Here is a 21,078-nt window from a genome sequence, read left to right on the forward strand (position 1 = left end):
CTCTATGATTCTATGAAACGTTAAACAGAAGTTCTACCTCCAGGGTAGAAGTTCAGGGCAGGGATGAACCAGATGAGCCACAGTCTCATCTGCACTATAAAAGCTGTACTTGCTTCCGTCCGCTCTGTGAGAAAAACGTACATTAGGATGACAGGTAATTGAGTGCAACAGTGAATAAGTGTGTAAATAAGAAACAGTATAAAATGAGGATAGAAATGGCCTGATCTCTACTAAAGCAGGTGAAAGAAGCATGGCTGCTCCTTTCATGTCTTGCATTCCAAAATGACAAAGTGGGGCACTGACAGCAATGTGGGAGCAATGACCACAAAACAGTACTGAGTTCACCTCTCAGGGTGAGCACTCTCGATAATGAATCAAGACATCTGGGATCAATTCCAGGGTCACACGGCTCCAGTAAACCACTGCTATAGTCAGTAATGCAGAGGCTTTAATAAAGAAACCAAACACAGCCTTGAATCCCTAGCTGCTGTTGGCTTCATCCCACTGACTCCCCTCTCTGATTTCCAGGCACTGGATGACACATGGGAGATGCTCTTATTGTGCTGCCCAGAGAGGTGGCACTGTTCTTCCCTGAAAAGTGTTATGATTCATGTTCAGTTATGTGAACTTCAGCAAGGGAAGTAAAAAGAATGTGGCTGTTTATTTCAATCTTTCCATCCATTGGCTGAAGTCATACTTTCTTCAGAGCTAAGGAAGGGAGTATAAAAATGACCTCTGTGCTACCATGGACCTGACGTGTGCATTTTGGGTTTTGAGGGAGTCCCAGGTTTAGCCATGATCACTGTGCTGCTGGATTCTCCCAGCAGACAGCAGGAGGAAAGGCATTGCTCTGTGAATGTCTATGAATCTCAAGACAGGTGCAAGGCTGGCACGAGTCTGTTCTAGCCTGAGGTATTGTTTCCATTGAGATGAAGCTTTAGGGACCTTCTGGGCTCAGCAAACATGCAGGGACACAGGAAAGCAGTGGTTAGAGCATTGTGTACAGTCTGTTGCGGGTATGGATTTGTCTTCGCTGCTGGATGAAGTTGAGCTGAATGTTGAGGCTGTGAGTCCAGTTGGTCCTTGGAGCCAGGACAGTCAGGCTGAGGAGGGGATGCAGTATCAAAGTGGTGGTTAGCTCTTCCTCACCCTTCCCACAGATCCTATGCCTGTCTCAGGATGGTTGCTGAGCAGGGGCAAATGGAAATATACAGCCAAGTGCTAAATGCTTTACGCTATTGCCTGATTGATTTTAAACTGTGCTTACTTGGCAACACGCCTCTAAGGACTTGTTACATAAGATTAGAGATGTTTTTTCCTAATGCGGCACTGTGACTTGTAAACCCGTTGTGCACTGCTGAAAGTTTAAGAGTCTGTATTTGAAACTGGAGCTGTAGCAGCATTTCACTGCACCACAGCCAGCAATGGCCCTCCATCCCCATGGCCTATGCTGGGATGATGGTGTGACATGTGCTGTCTTCAGCAGTAAATCATGCTGTGTAGTGATGAAGTCTGAAGTGTTCAGCTGCTGTCCTTCCCCTACAAGACTGGCTTGAGTAAGGAAGGGAAGTCTGTGTTACCCATATGTTTGTGGTCTCTCAATGTCTTCTAAGGTATTTCTCTACTTTTTGGAGCTGCTGCTTGCTCTTTTTTGAAATTGCAGATGCTCTATTCCTCTAGAACCACTACTGAGAGAGAAAAAGCACTGCAGAACTCCTCTTATGATAAAGGAGACCTGCTATTGCAAAATCATATTCACATGTGTGAAAGAATATTTCAAAACTTTGTGTGCTCAAAAAAATCTAGGTGCAGAAATAAAATAAAAAAAAGCATAACAGACCACCAGCAGCAAATTTGGCTTAGTTATCATACGTGCTTACACATCTTTTCAATTAAAAGGAAAAGGGAGAAATAAAACCATGTAACCATGATGATGTTGTTATCTTGCCTAATTTCAGAAGTAATATCTGAGAGGGCTCAGAAATGAGAAAGGATGGCATAGCAAACATGGCTGAGTTGTAAACTGCAGCTTTGCTGTGTGTGATGGGAAGACCTCATGTCTTCCAGAAAATAATGTGGTTTTTGTTCTATGCCTTCACACCTCATTCTTAATGGGAATCCACCATCACAACCAATAGAATATGCCAGGGAGTCAACTGGGAGGGGTGGTGGAATCCCTCAGTAAGGTCTTGGGAAATAGACCTTTGCTCTTTTCAGCATCCAGCCAGAAGTCCTTTGGCCAGAAGGGGGTTTTGGCAGTGCCGTCCTGAGAATTGTATGGCTGCAAGGAGACAACACATTCACTCTCAGCCCCTGCAGCCTACAGCACTGTCTGTGCAGTTCTTTCATGTTTGTATCTCCAGGATGTCACGCTACTGGAGGCAGAGGAAGATTTGCTGCTGACCTGCCCATCTACCCTTTACCAGTATTAATCTGCCTGTATGTTCACAGTCACACCATGGAATGAATGTTTCCTGCTGGCGGTGATAGATTGCCTTTAATTGTGCCATGTATAAGGGCTGGAGTTAGATGTTCCCTGGCACATTTTTTGTTTGTAATTGGCTGTTAACTCTAAGAGGAATCTAACTGAGAAGCTGCAGTATAGCACTGTTATCCAAAGTGAAAAGAGGAAGGACAACAATTTCCTTTTAGTAAGAGAGGTTGAGATGCTTGGGAAATGCAGTCGAACACAAGGAGGGTTCTTAAACTTTTCTCATTAGTTCATTTCAGTAACAAAGACTAAATATAGCTGCATATTTAAGCACAACATTTTGTATGTCACCAAACTTCTTACAAAAGGTCAGAAGATGGGCTAGGCCAGAGGTAGTAAATCTGTCTAGCAACAAAACCAGAGGCTTCCAGTTCTTTTGTATACTGAGGCATAGCTAGTGGGTACAATAGGAAGACTTGATATCTGGTCATAATCTAGGCTCATGATAAGAACTCTTTAATCCTCCTGTGAATGCTGTACCTAGACAAAGAATGCTTTGGGGTCCCTTTTTCTGCTTTGGTCTCTTACTGTTCAATGCAGATGATGTTCAGTACTCTTGTCCCCAGGAGAACAAGGGGAACTCCCTCCTGTATGGTGCCATTGCCATGTTATCATGATACCTGACACAGTAATGGAAGCAGTCACAAAAGCAGAGGGGGTAATCGTTTAAAAACAGGTCCCTTCAGGGTCTGGAAAGCAGTGAGAATGAGGTTATTTCTTCTTTCTTTCATCCTCATTCTTTTATTTGTTTGTTTATTTTTAAGCACTGAAGAGTTTCTTTCTCTACTGCATCGTTAGATTGAGGGTTATCTTCTTGGGACTGCTGTTATAAATCTGGTTAAGAAGCAGCACTCTAAATAAGGAGCACTGGGAAGGAGTCTTATCCATGTCAGGCAGTATTTTCTATGTTATCTCAATGTGAGAAACCAGACTGGGCAAAATGTGTCTGTTGAAACTTTTTATTGGGCAGTAAAGTCATTGTTTGGAATGAAAACTCCTTTACTTTCCTTTCTTTTTTTTTTCTTCAATATTTGTGGTTCTTTTTATTTAACTTCACAGCAATCAATATTTGCAGTGCAGTTATTTCCAAACCAGTTCCCTGAAACATTTTCTCTTTGTGGAGCTCATTCAGAAATCAGTCTTCAGATCATGGCTGGGGGTCAAGAAACGGTAGGCTCAACACTTCTCTCAGAGGTAATTACCCGAGTGAAAAAATCATTTCTTAGAATTGACAAGGCCCCTGTTATAAAAAAAAAAACATCAATATTTAAAATAATACTGTACTGACTGGAAGGTCTAGCAAGGTCTTCTGCTCCTCAGGGACAGAGATTTGGAAGATCTGTGTCCATATCTGTGTAGCAGACCACAAGGAGTAACCAGGATATCTCTTTCGATCATCCTTACATGGGGTTGGCAACTTCTGCTGTGGATTATCCCCCAGGCATCAAGGAGTATATGGGGGGTGGTGGGGAGGTTGGCTTGGCTTCCTTGTTCTCCCAGCTTTTGGAGAGACTTGAAGGAGGAGGAGAATGGAAAACCATTAGCTTATACATTAGCATTAGCAGCCTTTCAGTATCTACAGGGGGGTTGTAAAAAGAAGGGGACAGACTTCTTAGCAGGGTATGTTGTGATAGGATAAAGGGAAATGGTTTCAAACTAAAAGAGGGGAAATATAGATTGAACGTAAGGAAGAAGTGGTTTACAATAAGGATGATGAGGTGCTGGCAGAGGATGCTCAGAGAGGTGGTGGATGCCCCATCTCTGGAGACATCCAAGGTCAGGTTGGATGGACCTCTGAGCATCTGATGGAGCTGTAGTTGTCCCTGTTCACTGCAGGGGAGTTGGATGAGATGATCATTAGGAGTTCCTTCCAATTCAAATCTATGTTTCTATGTTTCTGTGATTCTATCCCTATGAACTGTTTCCTTCACTTTCATTTTTTTTCAGACAGTCACTGTCAGGAGTGATGGAGAGTGATAGTAGAGCAGCAGCATGGCTGCACTGCCCACCCAGAATGCCAGCAAGTGAGCACAGAGGTGGAAAATAGGTCTGAGGTAGACAGCTGAGTGTCCAACACAAGTGACTACCCCAACCAAAGGCTTTGCCCTACCTGAAGAAAGAAGATGAGTGAAGTAGGGCAGTGCCCTGAGGTGAACAACATCTATGTGCTCTTGTAAGTAACTATTTCCACTGAATATTTAGAGGTCATCTGCATTTGTTTATTATTATTATTTTAGATGAAAGATCTGTGATGAAAAGTGTCCTATGTGCAAAACCCTGGGTGCAGGCCCAGACCAGCAAAATACAGTTTGCCCTGTGTGTCAGCAGCTGCCAGAGTACACGAGTGACTGGGGTGAATGCTTGACATGACTAATGGAAGGAGAAGACAGATGTACCCAACTGGAACAAGCCCCTGAGGACTCAGTGGAGGCAGCTTGTTCCCACAGCAGCTGCAGTGTCTGATTGATGCCCCTGCCTGGCCTGAATCACAAGGAGACAGCCCAGGGCTACCTCAGCTGAGTGACATGACCCCTCTGTAGGGATGTGGCTGGGTGACCTAGCTGAAAGGCTGCCTGCATGAATAAATTGACCCCATCAGCTTTGCTGAGCTGGTCACTGACGTCACCTGAAACAATAAGAAAACCCAGACCATTTTTTACATCCAAAGATAGATCAGAGCCAAATTCAATGGCCAGCATTGGATACTTTTGAATGCATTGAAAACATAGATTGTTATTTTTATTATTTACTTATAATATTACCAGAACCAGATGCCAACCACCCAGAAGCTCTAAAGGTTATAAAACGCTGAACAATTCACTCTATTCTGATTTGACTGCATGAACCAGATTCACCCTCCAGTAATGGAAGGAGCAAAATATGTTTGCTATAGTACAGAGTCAAAATACTAGACACAAGAATAGATTAGATATGTCAGAGAAAAGTCTACAGAACATCATGTCCTCAAATCCATTAATGGAGAAGGCTGGATAACAGGAAGTCTTACCCAGTCTCTTAAAAAGTGTGGTACACAAGGTCCCTCATAAAACCTGTCAAAGAAAATCTGGATCAAGCATGTTACAGATTCATAGACAGTTAAAGGCAGGGAATAATGTCTGCACAGAGATTACTGAAGATGCCTCGCACTCTTCCTCCATCGCAAGTGCTACCCATCATATTCATAAGGGATAAGTAGAAGAAAATGAGCAACAGAACTGCCAAGACTTTAGGTGATGCAAAACTACTTAGGACAGTGCACTATGGCAATTGTGATTGTGAAGAGTGTATTCTTCACAACTGTGAAGAATATCTTAAGTAAGCTATCTGGCAAAAGAAATTTAATGTCAGTTGTAAAGAAATGCTAACATGGAGATGTAATTCTTATATATAAATACGTGCTTATTGACACTAATTCTGCACTAGCTGTTAACAATCACAATTTAGAGTTACAAACTAGAGTTACTCAAGATACAAGAGTGGTATGCTGATACCTCTGCATTGCTTTCCTCATGGCCTGGATTAGTATCCTTCCATGTATTTTAGCTCTAAGTAAGGGTGGAGGGCTCTGTACCTCTTGTATATGATCTGGAAGTAGGGTAAGTGAGCTCAGATTTGAACGTTCTGCTCTACTTGGTGAGAGTGGTGCCAGTTATTGTGAGTGTTAGTACTTTTTTAAATAATTTCTTTCTTCTCAAAAATGTTGAATGAAATCAGCTTATTATGAGGAAAGATTCTGAGAACAGTGAATCAGACTGCACATCTCTGTTCTGCCCCCTTGGTTCTCTCTGTCTCTCCACTCAGCAAAGCTTTCATAAGATACCCTACTCCAGTACTGACCAGAACATATTACATCTCTCCCCTCTGCACCAATTTGCAGAGAATAAACACCGTCTCATCTTTCCAATGATGAGACTTGACCTCTTCAGCCTGAGATGCAACCCCATATATTTTAGCTCTGTAAGTTCTTGGCTTGGTCTTTGATATGTTGGTAAAGGAAGAAAAGTTCCAAAACAGGAAGTTAACCAGTATGGGAAGCACATTTTGATTGTAACACTGCACAGTGAATAACACTTGGTTTTGAGAAGTTGAGCCAAGAAGCCAGAAAGTTTGAGCATTAGAAAAAAGATCAGAACTTAATCAAGAAATTGCTTTGCACCCTTCTGCTGCTGCTGCGAGGAGACTGATGGCTCATTCCCTTTTCTTCAGCACCAGGAGAAATACAGTTGTTAAAGCACAGCTGAATCGCATCAAGACAGCAATGGCTTGAGAATACTGCAACTGCCTTCCTCAGTATCAGATGGCTTTCCTGCCCATCTATCTTGTGCTTTGAAGGACCTGCAGTCTTAAAATAAAACCAAATTTCAGTTCACATGGTGCTTCTCAGAATTCCAGGATACTACAGGCTTGCCTTTATGGATTTCTATGGACCTGGTGTAGGTCAGATTTGTCAATCATTTGCAAATCCATTTGCCCCATGGAACAGACTCTTCAAAAGACAAAGAAAACCCTAGGGTTGTGCAGCATCCTGCCTTCTATCAAAACCTTTCTTTAATCTGGAGTCCTCATACATACCTCATAAACAGCAACAAATTAAATATTTCATCCTACAGTTTAGCTTTTCCATTCACTGAATGTACCTGTGATCCTACAGCTTTGTTATTACTTCTGATTCTACTCTTTCAGAATATTTCTGGTCTGTTCTTGCAGAACAGCCTGTTTACATCAGCTTTTCGGTACAGTGTGATCGTGTATCTCAACCTCTGCCAATTATTTTTGCCCTAACAAGTCTCACGAGCACAACCTGCATCTTGTGATACCAATAAAACAACTCTTTCAGGAATAATTCATGATTTACCACGTTCTTCTTAAGAGTTTAAAATATATATACATATAACATATATATATATAACTTTCCTCACGGCATTCACTTTTAATCAACTGTTCTTTTCTATGTATCTCATTTGTTGTTTTTCTAATATGTGTCCAGCCAGATTACGTTTCTTAACTGAGATTTCAGCCTGTTTTCTACTGTTTACAAAGTTATCATTCAATGTTCCTCTCATATCTTAACTTTGCTGTTTTTTTCTCTACATCTTTCCTAGCAATATGTTGCCCACTCTTGTTTAAGTACGTGGTCATTAACATACATGGCATGGCTGCTGCTGTTGTTATTCTCATTATTACCATAGTGGCTGAGCCAGAAGAGAGGAGAAGTGGTAGGCGTTGTACAAACACAGACAATCCCTGACATAAAGAAAAAGCTCTAGTGTTGCTCAAAATAATTCTGAAATAATTCCTGTGAGTATGCTATTTTCCCTTTAAAATATTCATTTTTATACATTGGAAAGCCTCTACCAAACGAGGTGTATTCAGCCTTCCTCTTTCTTTTTTTTTTTTAAAGAAGTTTTAAATTAGCTTTTCCTTAACATCTTATTTTCCAGGTGGCCCTAGTGATGACACTTCAGCTCCATCAGGTGAATCCCCACAAGACTGCACTTACTAGAGGTTTCCTCCTGTGTACTTTTGGGAATCTGGACATATATTAAATACGGCATTAGCAAAATGTGTTTTCGGCTATTTGATAAACCTAGCTTTCATTTCACAGTCATTCACTTGTCTGTTTGTGTCCATAGTCATCCCTTCTCCAAACAGCCCTTCTGGGCTGCCTTTTTTTTTTAAGTCATCATTTTCTCCTTGAGATCAGATCTTCAGACTGGAAACGTGTTTACTTCCAAGCCAGCCATCACTGGACAGCACTGCATGATAAATCAGCGAGTTAAAGTCATGTACTGATTTTGCTCGATCCACTGTCAGCACAGGGACATCATGTTGAGCCCCAGTGAACAGGATATAGTTTGCATTTTGATATAGTGCCAGTACACATCTGCATTGGAGATCAAAGGCAGTGGCTGAAACACAGAAACAGCTTGTAAACAATTGGGCTGTGCTCATTAACGCTGATTGATTACATTGTTTCATTTCTGCTTAATTCATTTGGGAGATTGTCCCTACTGAGCCATCCTGCAGCAGTGTGACTGAGCCACTGCACCGTAGAGAAAAAAGATTTTCTGTCTTAGACATTAACATCAGCTTAAAAGCCAGGGTAAATGTGAAAGCAGCAGCATCAGGCTTCCAGCTTAACTGATAAAACATAAAATACAGATGGTGTATATTTTCATAGGTTCAGTGTTATAGGACAGAAGAGCAGGTAAGAGCTCTCTGGTTGGTCCCCAGAAGGGCAGATACTGGACCAGGAGGAGATCATAGTCCTCCTGTCATCAGGAGTTTGGTATCTCTTTGGTATTTGCCCCTGGTGGCCTGGGGTACATTGCAAAGAGTGTGGCCAGCAGGTTGAGTGAGGTGATCCTCCCCCTTTGCTCCGTCCTAGTGAGGCCACATTTAGAATACTGTGTCCAGTTCTGGGCTCCTTAGTTCAAAAAAGATGAGAGTCTTCTAATGGAGTCCAGCAGAGGGTCACAAAGATGATAAAGGACCTGGCACATCTCCCATATGGAAAAAGGCTGAATAAACTGGGTCTGCTCAGCTGGGGGAAAAGAAGACTGAGGGGGGATCTGGTTAATGTTTTTACATATCTGAAGGGAGGTGGGAAGCAAGCAGATGAGGCCAGGCTCTTCTTGGTATAGCAAAAGCACAAGCAACAATGGCCTAAAAGTTCAACATAGGAATTTCTATATGCATGTGGAAGAAGAACCTTTTTACTGTGAGGGTGACAGAGCACTGAAACAGGTTGCCCAGAGAGGCTGTGGAGTCTCTTCCTATGGAGAAATTCAAGAACCATCTAGACATCTACCTGTGTGACCTATTGTAGAGAACCTGCTTTAGCAGAGGGGTTGGACTCGATGGTCTCTTGAGGTCCCTTCCAACCCCTGTGATTCTGTGATCTCCATGTGATGATACTTCTAGCTGGTGCTGGAAGGCTTAATTGATGGAAGACATCTAATACAATACATGGAAGACACTATATTAATGCAATGCTATCATTACTGGAAAATAAGGAAAGGCTAAAAATAGTGTAGTACATTTTGACAGAGCTTTTGTTATTTTCTTTTTATGTTCAATTCTTTTGAGATTATCTTCTTCCTTGTTAGGAAATCCTAATTAACATTTTCATTATCATTTCATTATAGGGTTCAGGTTTTTGTACTCTGTAGAGAGCCACTAATCATTCAATCCCCAGATGAGATGGTTTCTTGGGGCAAGGAAAACTACAGATACAGAAAGGAAAACCCTCCCTCAATACACTGAACGGAGGTAGCAGAAGGGCTGCAACTTGGCTACAGTCAGACTGAATACAGGTCAGTAGGTATCAAATCTAGTATATCCTATCCACTGACACTATACATACGGCTGTTTGGTGCAGAAGAAACATGCATGTATACAAACACATGCTCTTATTTGGGACCTGGCATGGTCCCAAATAAGCTAAAAAATCTCTTCTGAAAACTATCTGTACTCTAGCAAGGACTGAGCTCCTGTATGGCTTAGTGAGCATGGTGGGGATGGGTTGAGGTTGGACTTGGTTATCTTAGAGATCTTTTCCAGCCTTAGTGATTCTGTGATTCTATGATTCCTTGCTGTGGAGTGGGCAGATGTTGAGGGGAAGGAAGCACCTGGGAGAGAGTGCCCAAGGAGCTTCACCAAGCCCTGATAGAATTGGGGTGCTTGGTGGTTCCCCTCAGTGCTTGTGGCCTCTTGGGAACCACAACAACTAGGAGCAATGTAGGTTCATTATTTGGAGTTGGGGCCTGTGCTTATGGGGCCTGGGGGTCCTGGTGAGCCCCATGTGTGTCTGTTTCTGACATCAAACAGCGGCATCTTAGGACATATGTTAGTGGACATGGTGGTGATGGATTGACAGTTGGACATAATGATTTTAGAAGTCTTTTCTAACTTTAACAACTATGATTCTATTACCCCCTCCATAAAGGTAAAGTACAGGCTTTCTCAGGAAGTTCCCCCATCTTTTAATACTGAAGATGTTCATTAACTTGGACCAAAATTCTTGAATAGTTCTGACTTTCTATTGAAGCAACACTGAAAAAGTGCACTGAGCACTGGACCCCTAGACCTCCCAAAATCCACCTCAATGGGCTCCCATATTGGTGTGGCTGATAGAATGGCTGTAAAGGAACGGACTGAGCAAAACTGGCATCTGTGCTGTCTTCTCTGAAACATGAAAACAATTAACTGTATGGGGTTGATGTAAACATCAGACCTACCTCCAACAGTGCCAGTATCTGATGTTCGTGGTACAGAAAGGGCAAATAGAAATCCACGCTTGTCCTTGTATCAGAAGTTTCTGAATGTCTGGTGGGGAGAGAATAAGGGCTTCAGACCATCAGTACCCACTGTGCCAACATGTTCTGTAAGGCATGGCATCGGCTGCACTAGGAGCCTGCCTGGTTGAGTAAGTGCTAGCCCAGACCCTCATAGTGCAACTCCATTGAGTAAGGATTTGCTGATGGCTGAGATCCCTCTGCAAGCTCTGTCTGATTTCCATGTCCCTTCTCCCCCAGTAGTCTGAAAGCACGGGGCAGGCCTAGCACCTTGCTAATACTGTTTGTGTTTGCAGCCTTGAACCTAGATTAATAGGCTTGACCACATAAAGGCTGAACGTGTCCTGGCTCCTTTCCACTAGCTGGGGAGGAAAGTCCAGAATGATGGTGTGGCAATAATGGTTAAATAAAAATTAATAAGGCTAGAACACATGCTGAAGCTCTGTACATCAATCAATTAGCACTTCCCCTTGACATGGCTTTGACAAATTTCCAAGTGTCAGCATGAAGGATACCACCTTGGTGTGAAGGAAAACAGAGTAGCAGTATGGACAAGGGCTGTGCAGCGCCACAGCCTTTGTGCCAGGCCTCTGTCTATTTGCAGAGAAGTTTTAGCCCCAGGCACTTTGGGAAGCACAAGATTGCAAGGCTCAGAAGGCAGCCTGTACTGCAGCAACTGAGACAGCCTCTCCCACATTTGTTAGAGAGAGTGCCTCCTGATTTTCAGGTGCCAAGCAGAGCTTTGGGCAAAACCTACAATGAAGGAGACTGGAAAATGTGAGGTTCCTTCTATTCAATTTATTCTTAATGTAGCAAAATGACACTGTCAGTGATGAGAGCTGTTAGCACTCCCATGAATGGCCTGTCTTCATCAGGCAGACAACAACATAAAAGGTTTAACAATACCTTTAATAATTATACGTGGGCTGACTTATATGGGAGCCTCCCACCTTGCACAATCTCTGCCGAAGGAGCTATGTGAAGCAGAATTGTCTGTATATGAATTAATCATGGTGTGAATCTCTGTGGTTGAGCTTTTTTCTTCGTGTGATAGCACACACCAGCTGCATATTGAAAGGCTAAAAACTTTTCTCGCTCCCCTCTAAATCCCAGCAACCCGCTTGGTGATAGGAAAGAATATTAATGCAATGCTCAGCTGTCACCTGGTATTCCTGACATATCTGAGGACTCTTGCACCAAAGCAGTGAACTCCTCAGGGAGCGGATGGATGAGTGGGTAGATAAAAAAAAGATCTGTAATTCACATGTTTACTTAAGATTGGAAGCAGGGTTTTAAATTTTCTTGCTTTGCTCTGCTCTAGATGTTTGTAAAGATACCAAACTCCTTCTGAAAATGGAACCTGCTTTGATGTTTTGCAAAACCTCCCTCATCCAGAGCTTCTTTTCCTTGGTTTTTACAGGCAAGCACAGCTATGATACACATGAATGACACCCACAGATGCTTAGCTGCCTCTAGCAACCTGAGCTTTAAGCCTAACAGCCCTTTGGATTGGGTATCAGTGTTTGTGCCCTGTCCCAGAATTAGCCTCTGTGAGAACAATAGAAAATGAAGTGGTCCATCTAAACCCAGATGCATCTTACAGTGATGGTATAAATTAGTTCCTAGCTTCTAACCCTCACACAGCTCTAAGGACTGCTGAAGTTCAAACTGAAGCTGAGCGCAATTTATGTCAATCAGACAGATTATTTCTCAGACTGACTCTACAATGGCAAACAGAAGTGCTTAATTCAATACCTGTAGCAGTGGAACACTTTGCAGCCAGTTACACAGAGGCAAACAAGCTGGGCATAAGCACAGTTGTTCCAGCCCAGGTCAGGGCTTCCCAGTCAGTCCCCTGGGTTCTTAGAATTTGGTTTGATTCTGATTTTTCCTCCACACAGGGATAAAAATAGGTAAATCTTTCAGCTCTCCCAGAGCATAAACCTGGTAACAGAGTGGAAAGCACCTCTGCATAGAAACAATTACGCTGTAGGTTTTCCAAAAGCAGCAATTATTCTACTGAGTTTTTCTTTTTCTGCTTGTGTGTTTTATTTGTTTATCTGGGTTTTGCTTTATTATCTATTTGATTCCTATTAGCATAGTAAAGGATTTCCTTTGGGATACTCTGTTGCAGCTGGTGATCACTATGTATGTTATATATGTATAAATGCTGAAGGCTGGATTTCTGGGATTAGCTTCTCACATTATTTCCTGTATGACTGCAGCTTCACAGATTTAAGAGCTATGTGGTGAGGGCAGTTCTGACTGAAAAAGCGTGTGAACTGCCTCAGCATGTGGATGAATAGATGCATTAAACACGAGGCTCTTTGCAATACAGTAACAGCCATATGCTCTAAAGAGTACATTACATTTGCTTTAGGCTTGCATTTCAGGTAGTTTCTTAGAGCAGTAACCAGATGCTTTTTGAGCCACTGCCCTCAAAATAGAGCCTACCTTTCCAAAATGGAGTATGGCCTGGTGTCCAGGGTGTAGTCTTTACTCTTGACCATCACAAACAGCTGTTTTTAAGCCCCAGTGGCAATGTTTGACTCCATTTTGATACACACAAGTAAGACAAAGTAAAAAAAAAAATTGTTTAGACCATCATTTGCATAGCCTTCTGGCACCTCTCCATTTCAATAGCCTGGGTGCTTTAAGAGAGGAGTGAACTGAAGTAGAACTGAGTGAATTGAAGGTAAATGAACGTGAGTTTTACCACCCTTTGGCAGTGGAGACACCAAGCGCTGCATATTTATTGATTACAGTGTGCTTTACATCCTAGGAGGGGATATTCAGAGCTAATGGTGGGTGTATTTGTTATGTCTGGTTCAGAAATCAAAATGAATAAATGATAAGGAGAGGAATGCAACCGGACTGCTAACAAGTTATTTTGATTGCCTAGTAGTGAGGGAAGAAGGGAGGGAGAGCCCTGCTGCCTCAGGCTGTTGGCTGATGGGATGCAGAGCTGGGCAGCACCCAACTATGCCCCACCACGATGGCCTCACACCACGCTCAGACATTTCTGCTCAGTACAAGTTGTGCATCAAAGCCAGTAAGAGAGCAACAAAAAGGAAGAGGGCTTTTTCTTGTTAATTACCGAGGCTATCTCAGCTTAATTCTCCTGAATTCACTGTTTTCTTGTAAATATTTTTGGCTGTATTTTCTCAGTGATGGCTTCCCACTGAGTACTGCCCCACTTCTGCCTCCAAAAACAGGAAACCTTCACCCCTTCCTTCATTCCTATGAGCACCATTGGCATATCTCGTCTCTGCCTCAGTATAGGACCAAGGTCAGTTGAATATTTTACTAACTTAATGTTCTGTACAGTCTTCCTTCAACACAGCTATTTGTCAGTGTATTGAATAAGTAGGACTCCAGACCCACAGGGAGTCTTGATAATTATTTTTCCAAGGTTTTTGTTTGGTTTGTGTTTTGTTCTGTTTTGTTTTGTTTTGTTTTGTTCCAGCACCTTTTCCCCAGGAAAAGAAATTGTAAATCATCTGTAAATACAGGAAAGTTGGAAAGGGATCCAATTTATTTTTTTTTCCTAACTTGGCTTACATGAAGGGAAAAAAGTCTTTCCATTTGGATTACAAGCACAATTTCTAATCTTTCATTCTGCTTTCATTCTGCTGTGGAAGGATTTGCTTAGGGAATATGAAACATTACATCCCTACTGTTTGTGATAAATTTAATCCTCTCCCCAGCAGCAACATTAGGAGCCTAATTTGCATTTTTGACAAAGTCCAGATAGCAATCCTTCTATTGCAGAATCATTAAGAGCTCCCTATGTGAATGAGAATCAGGCCTAGCTTGTTCCTACAGATACTGGTAGACACTTGTGACAACTCAGAATTTAATTCACATACATCTCCATTGTGTTAAGACAAGCAAGAACATCCAGTCCCACAGCAGTGTCCTGAATGAGTGGGATCCTGAGATCTACTGCACCTCCTGCACTACAGGTAGGTGAGATGCAATGCACACCAGGTTATGTTTAGGCAGGGGTGGAGCCTTTCTCACAACCGGTTCTCCCTGCTGTTTGCAGCTAGATGAACAAGTGCTACAAAGATGCCCTTGCACGTCATCTCTGAGTTGGATAAACCCCTTCCCCACTGCAAAAACCACATTGTACCTCTCCAGTCCTGCCTGTAGCTGGCTCCAGTGACTGTACAATATCCCTACCTCTCGATCTGGGTTCAAGGAGTCATAGGGTTGAGTGAGAGCCATGAATTTCATTTCTCTACAGCACTACATCTCTAGCTCATTTGGCTGCAGGCAACAGTTTGACATAAAAGCCCTAAGGAAAAGGAGATTTGTTCTGTCTCTCAAACTTGTGTTTTTTAAGCTAATTGAATTTGCGGTAGAAGACTTCTGATTTTTCACTCCTGAGGATAGTAACTTCATGAAAGTCTCTGTACCTTGTTTGTCAGGTGATGGCATTCAGCAGAGCTCCCTCCAAAGCAGTGATAAAAGGCAATGCTGGGTATCCTGGCAGCTGTCTTTCTCATCAGAGAAAAATCTTGGGAGAAAGAGAGCTCTGAGATATCCAGCAAAAGCACTGCAATATCAACATGGGGTTGGTGCTAAGGTATAGACAGAAAGCAGATGCTCTGTACCCCATTTCATAAATGCTGATGGTTTTACCAGCCATCAGCATCAGATGTCTCCACTTTCTCATTCTCTTTGGAAAAAAAAAAAAAAATGAATGAACAACAACAAAAAGCCCTATATCTATCTCCTCTCTGCTCTAACAGCTTCATACAGGATATTTTCTGCCTCACTTTTATATCATTTTTGCCAGTAACACGCAGAAAGTGAATCACTCTCAGCGAGCTGGAAGAAGGCCAGGGGTGTGCAGAAGTAGGGCTATGAATACTGCTTTCCAGACCCCTTGTGCTGTGCCAGAAGTGGGTAAAACCTGTTCTTGGCTCTCATGTGAAGCCATACAGTGGTAAGAACATACAGTAGGTAAGAAAAGCCTTCCCCATCCAAAGAGAAACCCTATTCTGTTGTGTGTTCTCAGGGGATAGTTCCATTGTGCACTGTGGCTTTCCTCTCCTCCCAGAGTGAGACAGAAGTATGGGGTTTGGCTGCAGGGAAGCTTTAAATGGGAGGAAGCTCAGTTTGAAAAGTCCCTGAACAAATTGTGGAGACTTGAAGGCTTGGGGTTATACAGCAACCGGTTTCTGCTGTTTAACCACATCAATCTTACAGGGCAGCAAGTATAAACTCCCTTCTGCCTGGCTGCAGGCTCAGGAAAGGCCACCCAAACTGCTGGGAAAACAGACACAGCCCAGCACCCCACTGCATCAATGGGACAGGCCCTCCACCTGCACCTCCAGAGTTAAAAGGAGGTGCTGCATCCAGAAGGAAGGCTCAGTCCCATAGAGAGACAGCAGCAAGCTGTGGATCTCTGTTACAGCTCATTAACCACAGCAAGGCATGGGCAGGTCTGGCAGCCCTCTCCTTGCCCACTGTGCACTGGGTTACTGTGTGTACTGGGGCAGAATGAAGCCCTGAGCTCTGTGCTGCTGTGCTAGGAATAGCTGGGCTCCAAGCAGGTGCTAAAGGCAAGATTTGTCAGGAGAGGAAATATTTTTTATGGGAGCAATCCACAGAGGTGGATATAAGGGACAAGCTTTAGAGCTCCCAGGTCCTTCTTCATGGCTAAAATAGGAGCAGCATGAGACAAGCTGGGAAACTGAAATTCATAACTCTGGACACTAAACATTACAGGCTCTATAGAGATATTGGTTTTATGGCACTTTATAATTCTTATCCCTCCTCTAAACTAACACCTTCGTGTTCCACAGGCAATGAATTACCTGCCACTCTTTTTTTTTCCCCACCTCTCTCTTTCCCAGAGGACTAAATGACTTTTTTACCTCTCCTTATGCTAAAAACATCCCTCCTCCACTTACTACCTTTTCTCACCTAGGGTGTCACCAAGTTAATTAATCAAATAATACTCTGAGTAATTGTTCTCAGCTTGTATTTAGTGCTACAGCTCACACATTTATCTCAGACCTGAAGGGAGGTGCATGTGCCCAAAAAGCAGCTCTTTTCAACCTGAATGTATCAGTTCCTTTAATAAAAGGGACCGTGCTTAGGTTGACTCGGTGCTGCTATATAAAGTAGCTGCAATTCCTGTGGGTATGGTGAATTGGCAGTCACACTGAGAGATTTTTTTGACATTTAGAGCTGCTGTGTGACATTTGGGCTGTGGTCTTCTGGTAGAGATGATTTCCCTAGTACTCAGGAGGCTGTGCATTGCTCCTGCATTGTAAACAGCACACACATGCAGGCTTGTTTCCAAACTCAGGCAATTTGAGCCATGAAATATTACATCCACTGCAGGATCCAATCTACATCCCATCTAAAGGGCTTGCCAGCATTAAACACAGAGCATCCCTTATCTCTTCCCAGTGATGGGACCATGAGCAGCATGGTCTCCCTCAGAGGGAATAGGTGATGCTTGAGAAGAGTAGACGGAAGTGAAAGTTCCAAATTGAAAATGCACATTTTCAGGGCCAAGGGAGAACAGCCAAAAAAACACTGCTGCATCTCGCAATACCGGTGCCAGCCCAAGGAGAACACCAAGAGCAACTCCCAGTACATCCATGACTGCAGCTCCATCAAGGCCATGGCTGTGAGCAGGCTTCAGCCTCTAGGAGTTTCTTGGCCATGATAATAGCTGTTTTTTCCAAACATAGTGAATATAAGCTGAGGACAAACTGAGGAATTTTGAGAAAGAATTTGTGGTGTGATTTCTGCGTTACATTAGAACAGTAAAGGTGATTTCTTTGTAAAGAATGGCTTCTGAAGGAACAATGTGCTCTTTGTTTCAGTACCTTCAAGTCAATTCATTTGTTTTACCAAACCTCTTACCCTGGTTCAGTACAGCTTCTGCTTTTGGATCATTCTGGAATGCTTTTGTGAGTGTTTCAGAGAGACATCCTGCACAGTTCAGTGGCAGTTGTTTGGTCACACTGGCACAGGAGAGATCATTCTAAGTGTGAATTTGGTGAAAAAGCAAGAAAATATTGATAAAATAGAAGTCAGAGTTGAACGCTGTGTTTGAACTCCTCTTTTAAGATTTGACTTTTCCCTTCAAAACAGTGTTGTAAGGACAGATTTATCCCCATGTGTTTAAAATAAATAAATAGCAATTAAAGTGAAGAGTCACCATCTCATTTCAATTAAATCAAATATTTCCATTCACTGAAAATATTTGAGAAAGCATGAAGTTCCATTTCAGACAACTTAGAAATATTTTTTTATGATTATTATTATTTTGGTTCAGCTACTGAACTGAAAAATGATTTATTTGCACAGCTCTGATTAAGGCAGAGAGAAACTTATTTAAGCACTTTGATTAATTATTCTTGCATTCCCAGCTGAGCAGAAGTGGGAATTCCAAGTCAAGGGAAAACATTGCTTCTCCTTTCTTCATTACTTTAGTAAACGCCTTTGAATATGCATGTATTCCCTTCCACTGAGGTAAGGCTTGTGCGTGCTGCCAGGAACCACTTCATGATGTAAGCCATTTACTTTCTGCCTGTACCATACCCATGTTGCAGGGACCAAAGTCATTTGTTTCTCAGCCTCAGTGATATATTGAAATCAAACAGAATCAACAGTATTGCTTTCACCGGTCTCTTTTCCATGCTTCTCATTCATGGGGTTTTTTTTTTTTGGTGCTATAATATCTGGGGGGTTGGAAGGAGGGTGGGAATTAAAGATGTACATTTGCATTCTAGTAACATTTCAGCTGAAAAAAATGGACAGGGTTTTTTTGACAATTTACTTGTTCCTACTTGGAAATACCTTTTGTGTTTCCATTCCCTCTGCCATGGTTTCAGCTCTTCTCCTGTACCCTCATTTTCTCTCTTCTAAAAGAGCAGCAGTGAGTCTCTTGGAGCAGCACAACACAAGGGCTGGGGAGTCTGGAACCAGGGAACCTATGAAAAAAAAATCAAATTATGAATCATAATAGGGAAAGGAAAAAAAAAAAAGGCAAAAAGTAATCAGAGATGGGGCAGAGGGAGAGATGAGTCAAAATGTTAAATTTCAGGGATGTGGATGGAGGTGCTCTGTTCAGATGTTGGCACTCCTGGCAGTGTTGATGGTCATGTTGCCTGGAGGTATCATCAGTGCTCCTACACAAGACAGGGGTCAGTGTAGAAAGAGGTGTTCATTTCCCATACATGAGCAGAAAGGATGTGCTTGTCTCTTCTGCTTTCTTTAAAGGCATTTCATATGATAAATGGCCAATCAATATGGCCATGGCTTTCTTTTTTTTTTTTCCCCCACTCAAAACATTGATCAATAGATGTTGCAGCTGTCTGCTGTCAAAGATTTGATTTACTGTGAATCTTACAAAAGCTGAACCATACTCAAGTCATTTCTATTCATCTTAAATTGCATTTGAATTTGCCTTGAAACAGCTGCTCAATGCTGCCCAGGGCTCAACCATTTCTCACAGTCAGAGTTTTCTCCAATAAGAAAGAAATTGTTTTAAAGGCCTGCAGTCCTTTCTGGCCCTGATCTCAGCAATACTCCCATGTGTGCATAGTTCCACATTTTTAGGGACTGACTCCAAACAAACCTTGTAACAGAGAGCAGAAAGCCAGCAGAGTTGTCATGGGGATCAGTATATCATCACAGCTTTTGTTTTCAGTGTTGACTATGCAAAACAGTTTGGCTGCCATGAAAGAGCATGTGGGGCTCCTTACATACTTCTGTGCCCCCGGGACACCATTAGTAGAGTAAATTCCCTGTTAACTGTCAAACAATCTGCTGTTTAATTACTTGTAGGTGTAGGAATGTGTATTTTTCCTTGAGATTGTTGAAAACAGGCACCGGTAAGTACTCTGCAAGAAAAACACAGCTTTATTTTCTGGGCATGATTGATAGAGAGCGACTATAATATACCTTAGCTCTTCTCAAAGAGAGATGTCCCACCGCTTTGGAAATGCAATGAAACCGTGGTAACAAAGTGACGGAGGTGGATGATGTTAGCACATCCAATCTTCCAATCTGTTCTTTACACCTGTCAGCCAAATTACTGTCATAAGGCACCTGGTCAATAATTTCATGACACTGAGAACCTTTAAATCGTTATCAGAGGGGCGTCAAGAAAGCTGCAGCCTCAAGACAGTTCCTCACATCCATTGCAGGACAGTGACCTTGGACTCGTGCCCTCTCTTCCACCAAGGAGGTGAAGTCATGTTTTTGCAGTTGAGAGTCCCCAGAAAGAGAAACAAAAACAAAACAAAACAAAACTACCAAACAAGGCTCACTAACACCTTGGATCTCTTATTTACACTAAAAATTCTCACCACAAGACTGAAGTCATCTTCCTCCACAGCCCTCTTGCAGTCCAGACAGGGAAACATATGAGGAAATAATGATAGGATCAGCTGGTGGCAGAAATTGGGTATAACAGTCATATGCATAAATGGGCAAATGCAATCCTTCTAGAAGGCCAGAAGACAAGCAAACAGGGACAACTCAGGTCCCACTTTGAACATCCTTATAGATCTGGATTAATAAATGGTTGCTAGTATCTCTTTTCCATCCTTCCTGCCTATCTTCTGGTTTGCAGTGCAAGCTCAGGAAGGGTGGTTTTTATCTGAATTTGGGAGGACTGAAACCCAGGATTGTGGCACATCCTCTGCCCTACCCGGCTGTGACTCAGTGCTACAAAATCCCAGGTTACTCAGCTATGCTGGAGCAAGCAGCAGGGCACAATACCATAGATAACAGCTGCATTCAACTGCAGTTGACATGATCTCTCCATTTGCCCAGGTCCACTCTTAAACTCTGTTCTACCTACCAAACAAGTTGGTTTTTTTTTACAATGCTCCTCCTCCCCATCCAGAATATCCCAGAGGTGCCCACCTACAGCTTTGCCCTCATCCTGCTTTCCACAGCCACCTCTGCAAGGGTGCTGAGGGCTATATCCATACTGCTGGGGCAGCAGTATTTTTCCTTTCCCACTATTAGCAAAGTCAAATGGAAAGATTGAGGTTGATAACACAAAGATCTCTGAAAAGAACACTCCCTTAATGGGAGCTACTGAAAAACAGAACCTCTCTAGCAATAATGTACAGAAAATTTAAATGAAGGCCTAGATGTGCACAGATCTTGTTCTGCATCCCATCCATTTTCTTTGGTGGGATTCCCTCACACTTCCTTTCATGTCAACTTGTCTCCACAGCTAGCCTGAATTTACCTCCTTGCTTGTGGAGCTTAGCTTATGGCTGCTGGCATGGTGTGTGGTGC

General features: G+C 42.6%; 1 protein-coding gene across 1 annotated transcript in view; it reads right to left on the reverse strand.

Annotated features, from left to right (window-relative positions):
• The window catches only part of SYNDIG1 (synapse differentiation inducing 1), a 93,583-nt gene extending 74,946 nt beyond the window's left edge, over positions 1-18,637 (reverse strand). The window contains exon 1 of the mRNA XM_042889636.1: positions 18,619-18,637. The gene's annotated coding sequence lies outside the window, so the exon portion shown is untranslated. The remainder of the gene's footprint in view (positions 1-18,618) is intronic.
• Positions 18,638-21,078: the final 2,441 nt, after the last annotated feature.

The sequence above is a fragment of the Lagopus leucura genome, unplaced genomic scaffold (assembly GCF_019238085.1).
Source record: "Lagopus leucura isolate 7727_CA_CO unplaced genomic scaffold, USGS_WTPT01 Super-Scaffold_73, whole genome shotgun sequence".
NCBI lineage: Eukaryota > Metazoa > Chordata > Aves > Galliformes > Phasianidae > Lagopus > Lagopus leucura.